Here is a 15,791-nt window from a genome sequence, read left to right on the forward strand (position 1 = left end):
TATTTGTTCTTTCCCTAGAGGCAAAAGTAGCCCATCTTCATGATCCCAATGCATATTTATGTTTCATTGTTTTGTAGCCAATTAAAATGTGTTATAGATTTCACAGGGAGGTGATTTGTTTTGTGAGTATAGTTGCAAAATACATATTTATTATTTTCACAGTGCTTAATTGGAAGAAGTTCCTTAGAAGAAGTAGCCTTAAAAGAGGAGTTTAACTGGGTGAAACTTCATTACTATGGTTCCTCATGGGATGAAATGCCGTGTGGAATAATACCAAGAAAAACAAATCCCAATTTTAAAAGCATTAGTGAGATCATTCTCCCAAGAATTGACCTAAACTCATTTTACAAAAAAACATGTCTATCCACCAGAGCCCGTAAACAGATTATCGATTAAGCTTTTATGAATTATTATAAATAGCATAACGGGTGACCGTACTGAAAAACTGGTGGTATTGCTGACAAAAAACAAAAGAGAGCAATCATAGTAATATGATTAGTTTCCATATTTTTTCCATAATAATTTGTACAAAACAATGAAAACATTTGATTGTATGATCATACTTGTGGCTATCCATGCAAATAAGGAATGGCAATATAATTATACCGATGTAATATATCTTCATATGACTACCTTTGTCACTGGAGTCAATTTCAGATGACAGGCCTAATATTAAAAAGAAAAAAGAAAGAGTACTCTTTCTGGTAAAAAAAAAAAAAAAAAAAATGAAATACTACTACTATTAATTCTACAACTACAAAAAACTAACATTTACTGAACAGTTTAAATATTTCTGATTATTTACATTGAATTACAACATTTAATCATCACAATATTTATAAATGGTAGGTAAGTTATTATCCTCATTTTATATTAGAAAATTTAGACTCAGGAAGTTTAATGAAACTGATCAAGGTTGTGATTGAATGGTGGTAGAATGAGAATTCAACACAGGTCCATGTACCTTCAGACATACGCTATTAACCCACCACACCAACAGAGTACTTCATCCAAGGGGGAAAATCAAACTAAAACTGTAAAAAATGGATCAGACTAAACTCTGACATTTATTACAATCTTATAATTTTTAAGACATAAATTTCTTCTTATATTCTATTTCAACAATTGTGTTTTGATTATTTTACAAAAGCAAATATATGATCACTTAAAAATAAAATCATATTAATAAACATTCTTCAGTCTCATATAACCCTACTCTTGACTTTCACTCCTGGAAGAAAAGGCTTTCAATAGTTTTAGCTATTTCTTTTGGTTTTTTCCTTCATGTTGGTAGGTAACATACTTCAAGACTGTTTTATCACATCATCTCCCCAATATAGATATGTCATATTACTCAGTTATGTCGGTATTCTCATTTTAACATAATTATGGCTGGGAGATATTTTTCAGTGTTGTGCCAAGATGTGTACAATGATAACATTTTCTTTCTGTACTTAAAAAAATATCCTAGAAGTTTTGCTTCAGATTTTTATTTCCCTAGTGTTTTATATTCTTATTGATAATTCTTACAAATTTTCTATCAAAATGCAATTTCCCACATAATAAAGCACATCGGATGATGTATTGGTTCCAAATAATTTTCTTTCCTGGAGTCATTCCTTTTGGCACCTTCTATTTTTTGTCTTCATTTACGCTATAGTTTGCCAGGCCAACTGACTCTTCTTTCTGATCTTCTGCTTTGAAAAGCTTTCTCCCCCATTTTGCTAGAATGCAGTTTCCAGAAAAATATTGATGATAATTTATCTGTATTTTACATTTTTGAGATATTATAAGCTTGAAAATATTCTTATTTTAGCCTCAATTTTTATTAAGATTTGGTTGTATAAATAATTTTAGTTGAAAATTATTTTTTCTCAGAATTGTGAAGGCATTAGCTTACTGAGTTCTAGCTTCTGCCATTGATATTGGCAATTCCAATGCTATATAAATATTTTTTTGAATATATATTTGGCTTTTTTTCCCTTCCTTGTCTTCACTCTTCAGACATTTTATAAAAACTTGTTTTTTGGAAAAAATGCTCCATGAATATTATATTTCTACATACTTAATGCTTACTAAGCAAAGATTACTGATGACCTAAGCTAAAGAGTAATTAAATGGCAAACATGTATTGGACATTATAAAAAAAAAACAAAAAGTTTTTTTTTTTTTTGGCTGTGTACAATTCTGAAAGATTAGGCAAATCTGCTGCAAAAGACCCCTTTAAAGTGTGAAAAAGCAAAGATGTCACCTTGAAAACTAAGGTGTGCATGACCCAAGCCAGGGTATTTTCAGATATCTCATGTGCATGTGAAAGCTGGACAATGGACAAGAAAGCCTGAAGAAGAATTGACACCTTTTGAATCATGGTGATGGCAAAAAATAGTGAATGTACCATCGACTGCCAGAAAAATGTTAAATCTGTCTTAGAAGAAGCCAAAAATGCTCCTCAGAAGCAAGGATGGCGAGACTTTGTCTCATGTACTTTGGACATGTTGTCAGGAGGGACCAGTCCCTGGCGAGGATATCATGCGTGATAAAATAGGGGGCCAGCGAAAAAGAGGAAGACCCTCATGGAGATGGATTGACACTGTGGCTGCAACAATGGGCTAAAACATAACAATGATTGTGAGGATGGTGCAGGACCAGACAGTGTTTCTGTTGTATATAGGGACGCTATGATTAAGAAGGAGACACTGGTGGCGCATTGGTTAAGTGCTGCAGCTGCTAACCAAAAGGTTGGCAGTTCGAATCTACCAGGCACTCCTTGGAAACTCTATGGGGCAGTTCTACTGTCCTATAGGATTGCTATGAGTCAGAATTGACTTGACAGCAATGGGGCAATGGGTATGATTAAGAACCACCTAAAGAGCACCTAACAACATGGATCTGAAAACCCTTAACGTTTTCTCTCCCCTGGAGGCATTTCTTTACATACCACAATGGTACAGGAAAGTTAGAAATTTTTTCCTTTCCCTAGGTAGGAATTGTGCATATTCTAGAACAAATCTCTCTGTTTCAGGGGCAAATGTGCCAGTTTCCCAATATAAGTCCCAAGTTTCATAATTTGGTGATCCTTTGCCTGTGGTGTAAGCTGTAATGCATGCACAGGTCAGGCACACCCTGTCCATTGAATCATTGTATGGAAAATGCGGGCATGAGGAACTGGCACTGTGACGCTCCTCTGGCTGCGGTTATTGCTCTGAGAAATAAAAGGACTGATCTCTGATCTAGAAGTCTAGAGGTAGACTAACATGTACACAGGATAAAATCTCAGACGCTTCTTAATTTTAGATGCAGCAACATGCTTGGTGTGAGTCATCTTTGCATTATTTGCTCTGGATACCATCAATGTGGAAATACATTCCATACAGCCTGTGATATTCCCTTGTATTAGTTGTTGATAATTATGTTCCCTCCATTTTCTCTGTTCTCTCCATCTTGGATTTCTATTAATTGTATATTGCACCAGTCTCTACTTTTCATTTTTTTTTAATTTTGAGTTTAATGATTCTATCTGTTCCTATTTAGGTTGCTGCTGTTGTTGCCATAATTTCTGCATATACAAAAAATTCACAATTTTATATTTTGACTTTCATATTTTTAATTTCCAAGAGCTATATATACTTATATACTTGATACACTTGATGTCCATCTTTTCTTTATAGGTAATTGTTGTTTTATAGATAAAACTATCTCATCCTTACAAACATATTATATCTTCAGGGACTACATAAATTTTCTTATTCAATGGTAATTTTTTTCTTCTTTTGATCATTTTCTTTCATTTATGTTTTCTGGAATATCCACTGATTTTGAATTGCTTGTTGACATATAATTCCGGGTAATACATAGCCAATTACAAGCTTTCTCTGAATGTGAGGGTGGAGTGAGGACTTCCCTATTGTTAGGATTGGTGGGAAGGGAATGTCCAAATGTTAGTCTGCATTTGTCTTTTCTCTGGAGCCATGCAGTTCTGACTGGGCCTGGAATAAAGGAAGAGAGTGGATGCTTATGTGTAGCTGCCATTATTCTGAATCCGAACAATCCCAGGAGGTTGGAGATTTTTTTCTCCTTCAGTATAAAGGCTTTCATTTAAACCTCATCTGTCATTACTGTCTTTTTCCTGTGCTTCAGAAACCCTGGTTTCCGAAGTGGTTAAGAACTACAGTTGCTAACCAAAAGGTTGGCAGGTTCAAATCCACCAGGCTCTCGTTGCAAATTCTACAGGGCAGTTCTACTCTGTCCTGTAGGGTCAGAATTGGAATTGACTCAACGGCAATGGGTTTGGTTCAGATTGGTTTTCATTGTGACTGAGGTCCCTGAGTCTGGATCTCTCTGGTAATATTTCTTCATGGAACAAACCAGCATCTTATGTAATGAGGGTAAGTAATCAATTGTCTCTGTAATTAGGAAAATATATGGGAGTACAATTGTGCCTTTTCAACAATTTCTCTGGTTCAGTCATTCCTACCAACTTCTTCCTAGTTACCAGCCACCTCCAAAGTCTGAAGCTATCAGGACTTCTGTATACATAATCAGGTTACTTCTATTAGCATTCACCTTTTCTCATTTGATGAGAAGGTTTTTTGCCAACTTCATCATATTATTATCATCATGAAAAATACAGCTCATCTACTTTATGCTCTTACATTTTTTTGTATTTTTTTCCCCAGAGTCACTTGGGTATCATAAAGAAGCAGATATAAAATATGTGTTTAACTCACCATGTTAAATTGGAAATTCAATTTTATTTTTTGGTTGAAATTAAATTAACAGGTTTTCTATGTATCTTTATTCTGTTTCTGTGGAATAAAAAACCAACCAAACCTGTTGACATTGAGTCAATACTGACTCATAGCCACCCTACAGGGCAGAGTAGAACTGCCCCATAGGGTTTCCAAGGAGTAAGTGGTGGATTCAAACTGCCTACCTTTTGGAGAGTAGCCAAGTTCTTAACTACTGTCCACCAGGACTTCTTCTATAGTATACTTTCTTTTTAATCTCAATTTTTATTCTTGCCATCTGTTAGATCCTAAACAATAAGGATAAGTTGATTGTAAATATGCTTACTTATCCAAAATTTAATGCCTAATTAAGGAATTGAGGTTATTTTCTGAATAGTGCATTCATTCATTTATTCAACAAATATTTATTGAATGTCTGTTATGTACCAAGCATTCTTCTACTTTCTTGGGATACATTAGTTAACAAAAAGGTAAATATTCCTGCCCTCGAAGGGCTTACATTGCATTGAGAAAATAAACATTAAACAATGCACATTATTTTTTTTTAAATGAAACAAATATTTTACATAACATATACCCTGGTGGCATAGTGGTTCAGAGCTATGGCTGCTAACCACAAGGTCAGCAGTTTGAATCCACCAGACTCCCATAGGAAGCTCTATGGAACAGTTCTACTCTGTTCTATAGGGTCCCTATGAGTCAGAATTGACTCAATGGCAATGGCTTTGGTTTTTTTGGTTTATAAAATAATTTGGAGCCCTGGAGGCACAGTGGTTAAGAGCTCAGCTGCTAGCCAAAAGATTGGCAGTTCAAATCCACCAGCTGCTCCTTGGAAACCCTATGGGGCAGTTCTATTCTGTCTTATAGGGTTACTATGAGTCAGAATCAACTCCACCACAATGTTTTTTTTTTTTTTTTTTAATAATTTTTATTGTGCTTTAGGTGAAAGTTTACAAATCAAGTCAGCCTCTCACACAAAAACCCATATACACCTTGCTACACAGTCCCAATTACTTTCCCCCTTATAAGACAGCCCGCTCCCTCCCTCCACTCTCTCTTTTCATGTCCATTTCGCCAGCTTCTAACCCCCTCCACCCTCTCATCTCCCCTCCAGGCAGGAGATGCCAACATAGTCTCAAGCGTCCACCTGATCCAAGAAGCTCACTCCTCACCAGCATCCCTCTCCAACCCATTGTCCAGTCCAATCCATGTCTGAAGAGTTGGCTTCAGGAATAGTTCCTGTCCTGGGGCAACAGAAGGTCTGGGGGCCATGACCACTGGGGTCCTTCCAGCCTCAGTCAGACCATTAAGTCGGGTCTGATGAGAATTTGGGGTCTGCATCCCAATGGGTTTGTTTTTGTTTTTCGATTGTTTTATGCTATAATTTAAGAAGCCCTGGTGGTGCAGTGATTAAAGTGCTCAGCTGCTAACCTGAAGATCAGTGGCTCAAACCCACTAGCTGCTCTGTGGAAGAAAGATGTGGTGGTCTGCTCCTAAGATTACTTTGTCCTGTCAGGTTGCTATGAGTTGGAATCAACTTGACGGCAGTGAGTTTGGTGGTTTGATGTACTATAATTTAGGAACCCTGGTGGTGCAGTAAAGGAGCCCTGGTGGTTCAGTGGTTAAAGAGCTGACTGCCAACCAAAAGTTCTGTGGTTAGAACCCAGCAGTCACTCTGTGGGAGAAAGATGTGGCAGTTTGTTTTGGTAAAGATTTATAGCCTTGAAAACCCTATGGGGGCAGCTCTATTCTGTTTTATAGGGTCACTATGTGTCAGAATTGACTCTATGGCAATGGGTTTGATTTTGGTTTTGGGATGACACGGTGGTTAAGTGTTAAGCTGCTAACAGAAAGTCTGGCGATTTAAACCCACCAGCAGTTCCACTGGAGAAAGATGTGTCAGTCTGCTTCCACAAAGATTTAAGGCTTTGGGAACCCTATGGGCAGTTCTAATCTGCTCTATAGGGTTGCTATGAGTCAGAATCAGAGTGAATGGCAGCATTTTTGTTTGTTTATATGCTATACCCGTTGCCATGGAGTTGATTCTGACTCATAGAAACTACAGGACAGAGTAGAAACTGCCCCATAGGGTTTCCAAGGAGTGGCTGGTGTATTCAAACTGCCAACCTTTTGGTTAACAGCTGTAGCTCTTAACCACTGCAACACCAGAGCTCTTATATGCTATAATTTATATGATATGTTAGAACGTGATACATTCTACTGAAAAATAAATTGTAAAACAGAAAAAAACAGGTCCAGGAATGCCAGACAGGGTAAAAGTGGGCAAGTTTAAGTATTAATCAATGGAGTTGGAACCACTAAAATTAGAACTGTAATTGTGTTCGCGGACACTTTTCCAAAGAAATGTTTTGACATAGTTTCTTGTAAAGAAATTATGATTTCATTCTTTGAAATATACCAACACTATTATTTCCTCTTTTGGCTTTTGGTGTAAAAGAAGAAAACTACTTTCAGAAAGAGAAAATTGAAACTGATCAGAGGCCAGGAATATAACATTACACGAGAAACCTTACTGTAGAAATGAAGCAGATACTCAATTCTAAAAGTCTCAGAATTCAACTAGCATTTTTGCTGAAACCAACAAGTTATGTATGCAAATACCAAGAAAGAAATAAAATAAACTATGTTTTTTAGCTGGCTATGTAAGTGATAATTTTTGACTTAATAATGAATCTCATTGTAATCAATTCAGTCTAAAAACTTGGAAAGTTAAGTTAAAAATTTTGATCACATGTTTGGGATCAAGAAGTATTCTGGCACTCTCAGCTTAGAATTCAGGTTTGGCTCCAACATTACCAGATATGTAATCTCACATTACTATACCTTTCTACAATTCAGATTATCAAGTCTAAAAGTGGGGATTCTGCCTACCTCATAGGTTTGTCCTGAAGATTTAAAAAAAAAAAAAAAAAAGTTGTTAAGAGAAGAGAAGTCCTTAGAACAGTGTCTGGAAAATGTTACTGGTATATAATTTTTTTTTCCTATTATTATGACTCTATTATTATGCATTTATTAAAGAAAGGTTTAAACACCATAGAAAAACTGTTGGTCACTGAAAATGTATTTTTAATAAAATAATGAATTTTGACAAGAGCTTAAATTTACAAATATATACTCCTTGTGATTATGTAATAATAATCCTTGTGAATATTACATAACTAATTTCTATAAATCACTTTTCTTTTATTTAAATTGCCCCTTGAAATTCTTACTTAGATTTCCTTTGATGGTGATAATTGAAAGGATATTGCAAATACTGCTAAGACTGTCAATATGTATCTGTGGTGAGCTGGAACACTTTTATATGGCCTTTCTCGTCATAGTCTTGTAACTTCCACCAAATGTTTGGGTGGGACTATGCCAATAAGGTACTTGAAACCCACCAAGGAGACTAGAGAGCTTGCTAATAATGCAAATAAGATACATGGAACCTTTATGGGGTGGGAGCATGCAAATAAGATCTCTGGAACCCTAACAAGAGGACTGGTCAATTTTGCTCTCCCACTAGGTTTAAAAAAGAGCGAATCCTAGAGCTTACTGGGGACTTAACTACCCCCTAGAAAGAAGAGCTGGGTGTAGAGTGAATTCTTTGGACTGAGGATCCCTGAGCTGAGAACCTCTTAGGTCCAGGAGACAGAAACAGAGAGCTGAAACACCAGAGACAGCATGAGATGGTGAGAAGTGCTGGCAGAGAATGACAGCAGAAGAATAAGGAGATAGGTGTGAGATAGGCACAAGATAGCATGTTGGGCTTCTCAGCCCATGGTCTATGGAGTGAGGTGGCTATAGACAGTATGCCAACCCACGGAGCAATAGAGCTGAATGCTTTCAGGCAGGAGGCTTACTGGCAGAGTGAGGTGCCTCTAGGCACTTATTGGAGGAGATAAAAAGCTTTATAACACTTGCTCAAGAAGGGGAGAGGCAAGAAGTCAAGAGGCTGAGAACCAGAGAGAGGCATACCTGTTGTAGTGGCTGAGAAAAGCTGTCTTGACCCAAAAAACTGTATCTTGAGTTGTTCTTGATCCTGAATTGTAACCCCATAATCATGAGTATTGTCTGTGAGTTCTACATGGCCATTGCAGTGACTTATTAAACCCAGTCGTAAAGTAGAGAGTGCCATGGGAGGGATGGCTGGTAAGAGAATTGATAAAAGTATTGGAGAAAGGAAAGAGGTATATCTGACCCTCCACCTCACAGGAATCTGGCTTGAGCTGATAATTCACTTTGATTCTTTCCTCCTCCCTTATGAAGTCAGACAAGGAGGTCTGACAATGAAACACCACACCATTTTTATAGTACCCGAGATATTGTGTACATACAAATGACTTCCCAATTTTATAAACTGAAGGCTTCAATATTTTCTTGTATTGGGGAAATTGATTTTTTATTAATTCTCTTATTAAGTGGCAATTGTTACCAAATGTTTATTCCTATAAATATCAAAGTTGTATTTGTTTGAATTTTTTTAGAATTTTTTTCTCAAATATCATTTCCTCTCAAGTCTGCTTAACATAATCTCACCTTATTCTTGACGACCTTGGGTAATCAATACTTTTAGGTTTTATTGTATTTTATGCTATAAATGTACAAGTATTTCTCACTTTTAGAATTTAATTTGCTTCTGAAATCTCTACCAAAAATCTAAAAAGTTAATCAATGAATAAAAGGTATTTATATAAATTTTAGTGGAAGAAATTATTATTCCAACCCAGGATAGTCATACAATTTTCAGAGAAAAAAAAAATTCAACTGAATAATGTAAACACATTTTAAATAATAAATAAGTTGAAAGTAAACAAATTCATTGTAAAAAATGTTATGCAATAATGTTTTATGGTACTTGCCAACCAAGGAAGAAAAACTTTTGAAGCCATTTGGTGAAGGAGAAATACAAAGGAGACACTTTTTGGGAGCTGGTGAAAAACAAGATGATCAATTTTCAGCCAGCCCAACTTTATGACTTGAGGCTTATGGATATCTTGAACTCGAAAGTTACTTAAAAATAAAGTTATAATACCCAAAATAACTTTGGGGAAAAATTAAAGAGTAAATGTGAGCGAACTTCAAATGTATGGCCGTAAGAGCGAAGCAGATTGAAGTGCCGTAAAAGATGCTATCTCTTCATCTGGTTACCAGGTTTAAGTACATGAAGCAAATCATTTTGGGTTCATCTACACATGGAACATAGTTCAATCTGTTCTTTATGATAGTCTCTGACTAGAAGCTCTTGTGTCAAGTAAATTTCTGGTTCTGTATCTTTTCCTGAAACTGGAAGATCAAAATATAACAATTCTTTAGTGCAGTTTAGGTTAATGTAAAAAGAAAACAAAACAAAATATTTGCAGCCTAAAAAATGGTATAACATTTGTAGAGCCATTTTCGCAAAAATTCCTGAATGAATCATCCTTAAGTGAGTTAAATGGTTTAAGACACTGAACTGACTCTGCAGGGACTCCAAGGTAGACACTGAAACTTGTCCTCTATCTCCTACACAAAAGTCAAGTAAGAATCCAGTGAGTTCACATGGGCCTTTAAAAAAGGCCCCAAGATAAATTATCGAGTCAAAGGCCAAAGCAATATTCTCCTAAACTGTTCTTATTCTCATAATTATTATCATCCTCAAAGACTTTATCAGTCTTTTTTACCTGCCTAGTTACTGATTAGAAAACAGAATCTTGTTTATTGTGTATTTGTTTGTTTATTTATTTATTTATTTATTTTTGGTTTTGGATGGTAGCAATATAAGAAATTTTAAAGGCACATGTTTAAGAACAAACTATATCCCACATGTTACTTCTTCCGTCTTTTTTTTTTTTTTTTTCCTGGGATAAGAGCTCCATGGATGATAAAGAGGCATCAATTAAAATGACTTTACCAACTGGACTTGGTACAGGGCTTTGCTTTTCTATTTCTTTTATTCTAGGTAATAGAGGTAGTCATTAGTTTCTGATGATCCTGGCACCTTGACAAAGCCTTCTGCAGAGAGAGAGAAAACGGGCAACTATAGGAGACTTGTCCAACATTCCATATAAGAAATTCTCTGCCCTTCATATTTCCCAGGGTGAGACCTTGTAATTGTCCTCTTTCAATCATAATCTTGTGGCACTTGGCATTTCAAGGGGTAATTTTATTATCACATGATGCTTTATGACTACTATCCAATATATCTTCATATTAAAACTTCTTAAGATTCCAGTTAAAGGCAAAAGAAGATAGAGAATAGAGGGCATTCTAGGAACTTGTGCTAATTTGCTTCTTAAGATGATTTTAGCATTTTAAATATCTTTAATGGTTTGCTTCTGGTGAAAACGTAATGTCTTGTTCTCAAATAGGTTTACATTTCGGCACCAATTGTTATATAATTGTTCAATAACATAAGTTGAAATTACTCTTTCCCTAGTAAAGAAAATGACATTCTAACACCTAGAAATGCCCTATACATAAAGAATGAGGGAAAACCAAGATATCCATGTTCTAGCTCCACAACAAACTAAAAAGTTAGTGTTTACACTGGAGTTATTAATATCAATACTTATCTCAGAAGATATGTCCATAGTTTTATGGAACATCTCATTATGCCTGAATCTTCATTTAGGAGTCTGATTGCCCAGGTTTAAATCCCGGTTCTATCATTTGCTAGCTGGGCAAGTTTGAAAGAGTTCCTTGAGTTTTTCAAGATTCAATTTTCTCCTCTGTAAAATAAATGAAATAACGGTGCTTACTTCAGAGTGTCTTTTGATAATTAAATTGTATAATAACTATAAGGTGTTCAAAATGACAGGGTCATGGAACAATTGTTAGTTATTGTCATTATTGCTACTGCTGCTGCTGTGTTATTATTATTATCTTATTTATTATCCTGGTGTAAGTCACTCTTCTTTATAAATCTTTAGTTATTTGGAAGAATTTTGCTTACATTGAGACAAAAACTTTCATTCTGTAAATCCCTCTTCTTCTTCCAATATATCCTGCCAAGGCATTGGTTTTACTTGATGAAGCTATACTGGATGAAGCTAGATATGTTTTAGATGATACTTTTCATGTGGCATAAGACATGTTTGAAGGTACCAGAAATATTAAGAATCAATTGGGCAAGAAGGTAACCGCAAAATTTATTGTCCTATCTGAGATCCCCTTGAAACTGAAATGGGTTTCTATTAAGCTGGTAGAACAGCCAGAAGGTATTACTGAAGTCACTGTATGGAAAAACATATGTTAATATATTCTTCTTCTTCTTTTCTTTTTAAGATGATACATCGGTGGGAAACATTTTGGGCCTCACCTTCAATGAAGCTGCTATTCTGTTACCTGTAAAAGGGCAGGCAAAAATAAAGGCTGTGTTATTGGGTATAAATCTATTCCATTACAAAAACAAGATTTGGGAAGGAATTTTAACTACAGTACTATAAAATTCTATTGAAATTTCCATGGTATTAAGGGTGAAAAAAAAATCCTGTATTAGAATATTATAACTGGAAGAAATTTTTTTTAAATTATTGCATTGTTTAATTTTATAGATGAGAAAGATGTAGCTGAAATGAAAAACAACAACAACAACAAAAAAAAAAAAACAAAAAACTCACCCAAATTCATAATAGCGTTGCAGCCCAGATTCCAGTTAAGGTCTTTTTCAGGTACATCATGTGTCAAGAAGGTTGACAGGAACAAAATGCAGACCAAATAAATGAAGTAAGGATTCTATACTTCATATCAAATCATTTGTAATTGAGTGAGGGGACAGACAAATAACATAAGGCAAGCGTTAAACCAAAACTCTGCCTCTCTTTTTCAGTTCTTTCTTTCTTTTTTTTTTTTTGTGACAGCAAGTCAAAGAGTTCTTTAAAAACCAAATAATCAAGTAAATTAATAGGTGACTACCAGCTCAAAAAGAAAGCCCAAAGAAATACTATGGTTTCTGTGGGAGCAGTTGTGTTTAATATGCAGAAATCACTTAATTTATATTTAATTTCTTATATATAAATTCATATGAGAAGTTTATTCTGTTTCAACATTCTATTTAGACCATGAAAATATTTTTTGCTAGGTTAATAATATTTATATTTTAGACACCTTGTTACATTTTGATTATTGAAAGACATAAAAGAAATATCCAGATGAAATAGATTTCCTTTGGAGATTTAAATCTCCTAATAGAACATTAGGATGATCATTTCAGATTTTCTGAAGTCTTCTAGAATAGTATCATTCCAGGTCCTCAGATTTGACAAGGTGAGGAGATAGAATTTAGACATTCTACAGATTATACACAAGACTCACCTTCTCTTCACACAGAAAACAATTTGAAACACAATTTAAGTTTGGAATTTTTATAATTGAATAGGCTCCTCTAAGTTGTATTTAACCAATACCCACTGTGCAATATGCACAGATCTTCAATTTAGACATTACAGTGGATAACAATAATTTATGCATTTAAATATGAAATAATAAGAAATGAATTACCTATAGAAATGGTTGATAAGTATTTTTTGAAACAAGATAGAAAAAGAAGCATTTCATATACAGAAAAGTACCCCCGAAATATTTTTACTTCTTCATCTCCTGATGCTTATTATGGTAGAAAAGATTTCCCTGAATATATATGACTTATGGCAATGTTAAAATAAAAATAAATGGCAATGTTAAAAAGAAAAAAAAAAGTAGTTTTTATTAAACTCTGTTGAAGTTAAAAAAAAAAGTAGTTTTTATTAAACTCTGTTGAAGTAGATGGATGTTTTATCAAGAGTATATTGATATTTATATTTTGAGAAAAATTAAAAAAATCAATGAACAATCTAAAAGTGGGAGAAAATTAGGCATCCAACATGGACTTTGTTCCCTGTTTTCCATAGCTAGATTAGAGCTCTGTAACGATGCTTAGTAAAATGTTTCTCTGCGAGTTATTTATTCTCACCACTCATTAGCTACACAAGTGTCCTGCTTTCTTTGGGAGTTTTCTCCAAAGGAAGCAAGGATAAGCATAAAGACACAATATGTAGGCTGAAAAACTATTTGACAAAGTCCAGAAAAAAAAAAAAAAAAACTCTGTAAATAGTAACTCATGGCAATTTAGAATATTGCAAGTGTCTACTTTCTCTAATTAATTAGACAACCACCATTTTCAAGAGATGGAGTCAAATATTCTTAACTCAAGACATGTTAATTGTTCTAGGTTGTAACGTTACTAGACGTTATTTATATTATAAATGATTAAGTGATAGTAAATACACTAAAATTCACACATTTGTGTAAGCTTTGTTGCCTTATGAGTAATTGCTAAAAGTACTTTCATGACTCTAGCTTTGCTCAACTATTTTCAAAACTGATTTTGGAATTTTTACCAGAGCCTATAAGAATGTTCTTTTTGTTACCACCACCTCTGTATATTTAAAAGATGATTCTCTTTCTGAAATAGCTAAGCATCATTACCAACATTTACAGCATTTTTCTGAATCAAAAACAGTCTCTGAGGTTACATGAATGATTACTTGTGTGGGTTAGAAATTCTTTTTACTGGCAGTTGTTAAAATAGTGACATTACCACTGTAATAAAGGTGACCTAAGATACAAAAGGCAAGTAATTCATTAGTGATAAAGATTTTTTTTGTGTAAAAGATTCATTTACATTAATTTAAAAATAGCTTTTTCTTTAAAAATATATAGGCAAACATATGTAATCACAAAGCATAAAAATTCTTGAAAATTGATGAATGATAAAAGTGGGATTACCTCAGAAATTGTACCACAGCCTAATTTATGAACACCAAGAACAAATTTTTTTACTAAGAAATGGAGGAATAAACAAAGATTTATAAGTTATCACAGCATTATGAATAACAGTGAAAATGAAATCAATGTCTAAGTCCAGCAATAAATACATATGGTAGACAATTATTCAGTTATTAAAATACTTATGAAACATATACATGCTTCCAGAAATTCTTACAGTAATTGGAAAAAAAACAGTATGAACTGTACTTATGAGGGAGTAAAGGTACATGATACTAATAATAGCTATTTTTGTTGTGGCAAAGGGAAAAGATGATGTATGGTTTTAATTTTTTTATTATTTTTATATTTCTTTCTATGATATTTTATTAACTATAAGTTTCTTCCTTTCATAATTGGAGGGAGGAAATTATAGCTGCTATTCATTAAATTTGCAAAATGATATAATAAGAGGGACAGGATTCAGATACTGAGTTCAAAATCCTGCTCTAGCAAATGGCTTGTGTATAGTGTTCTGGATCATTTGACAAATATAATTCAGAAGATAATTTCTTACTGTTGAAGACCCTGGAAAAATTGCAGGCATTAAAATAGACTTTTACCCCCTTTAGTATATCTCTCTCCTACTTCTCTCATTTTTTTCCCTTTGCCTCCCCATAGCCCCCCACCTTAGCTGCTTGCAAAACAAAAGAACAGTGAGAAATTTAACTTGCTGTCTTTGAAGACGCAGAAGGGTGGCCAGAAGCCAAGGAATACAGATGGCTTCTGGAAGTTGAAAAAGAAATAAATTCTCTCCTAGAGCCCCCAGAAAAAAATGCAACCCTGTTGACACCCTGAGTTTAGAGAGTCATGTAGAACTTCTAAAAAGAAGCAAACAAAAACCTGGTATTGCTTAAGCTACTAAGTCTGCGATAATTTGTTATAGCAGCAATAAAAAACTAATACAGCATTGGATTCTGGGCCCAGCCTTATTTTACATCCTTGATGAGTTATGGAGATACAGAGTTTTTTGTTTGGTGTGTTTTGGTTTATTTTTACTCTTCTCTCTACAACAATAGGTATTCTACTGTATCCTAAAAAAAAAAAAAAAAAAAAAAAAACAGTGACTTCGAATTGATTCCGACTGTATCCTTGGGTAAAAAATGTGCGCTACCTCTCCATCTTAAGGTTTTTGCTCCTTAGGAGAGAATGGTCAAGGTGGGAATGCGTGCCTTTTCTGCAGCAGCAGCTGCTCTCCTTCCTGAGGTCTGCACCACCAGGGGAAGCTCTCCAGTTTCTTCCTCTTCCTGGAAT

Source organism: Elephas maximus, chromosome 18, assembly GCF_024166365.1.
Source record: "Elephas maximus indicus isolate mEleMax1 chromosome 18, mEleMax1 primary haplotype, whole genome shotgun sequence".
Taxonomy (NCBI): Eukaryota; Metazoa; Chordata; class Mammalia; order Proboscidea; family Elephantidae; genus Elephas; species Elephas maximus.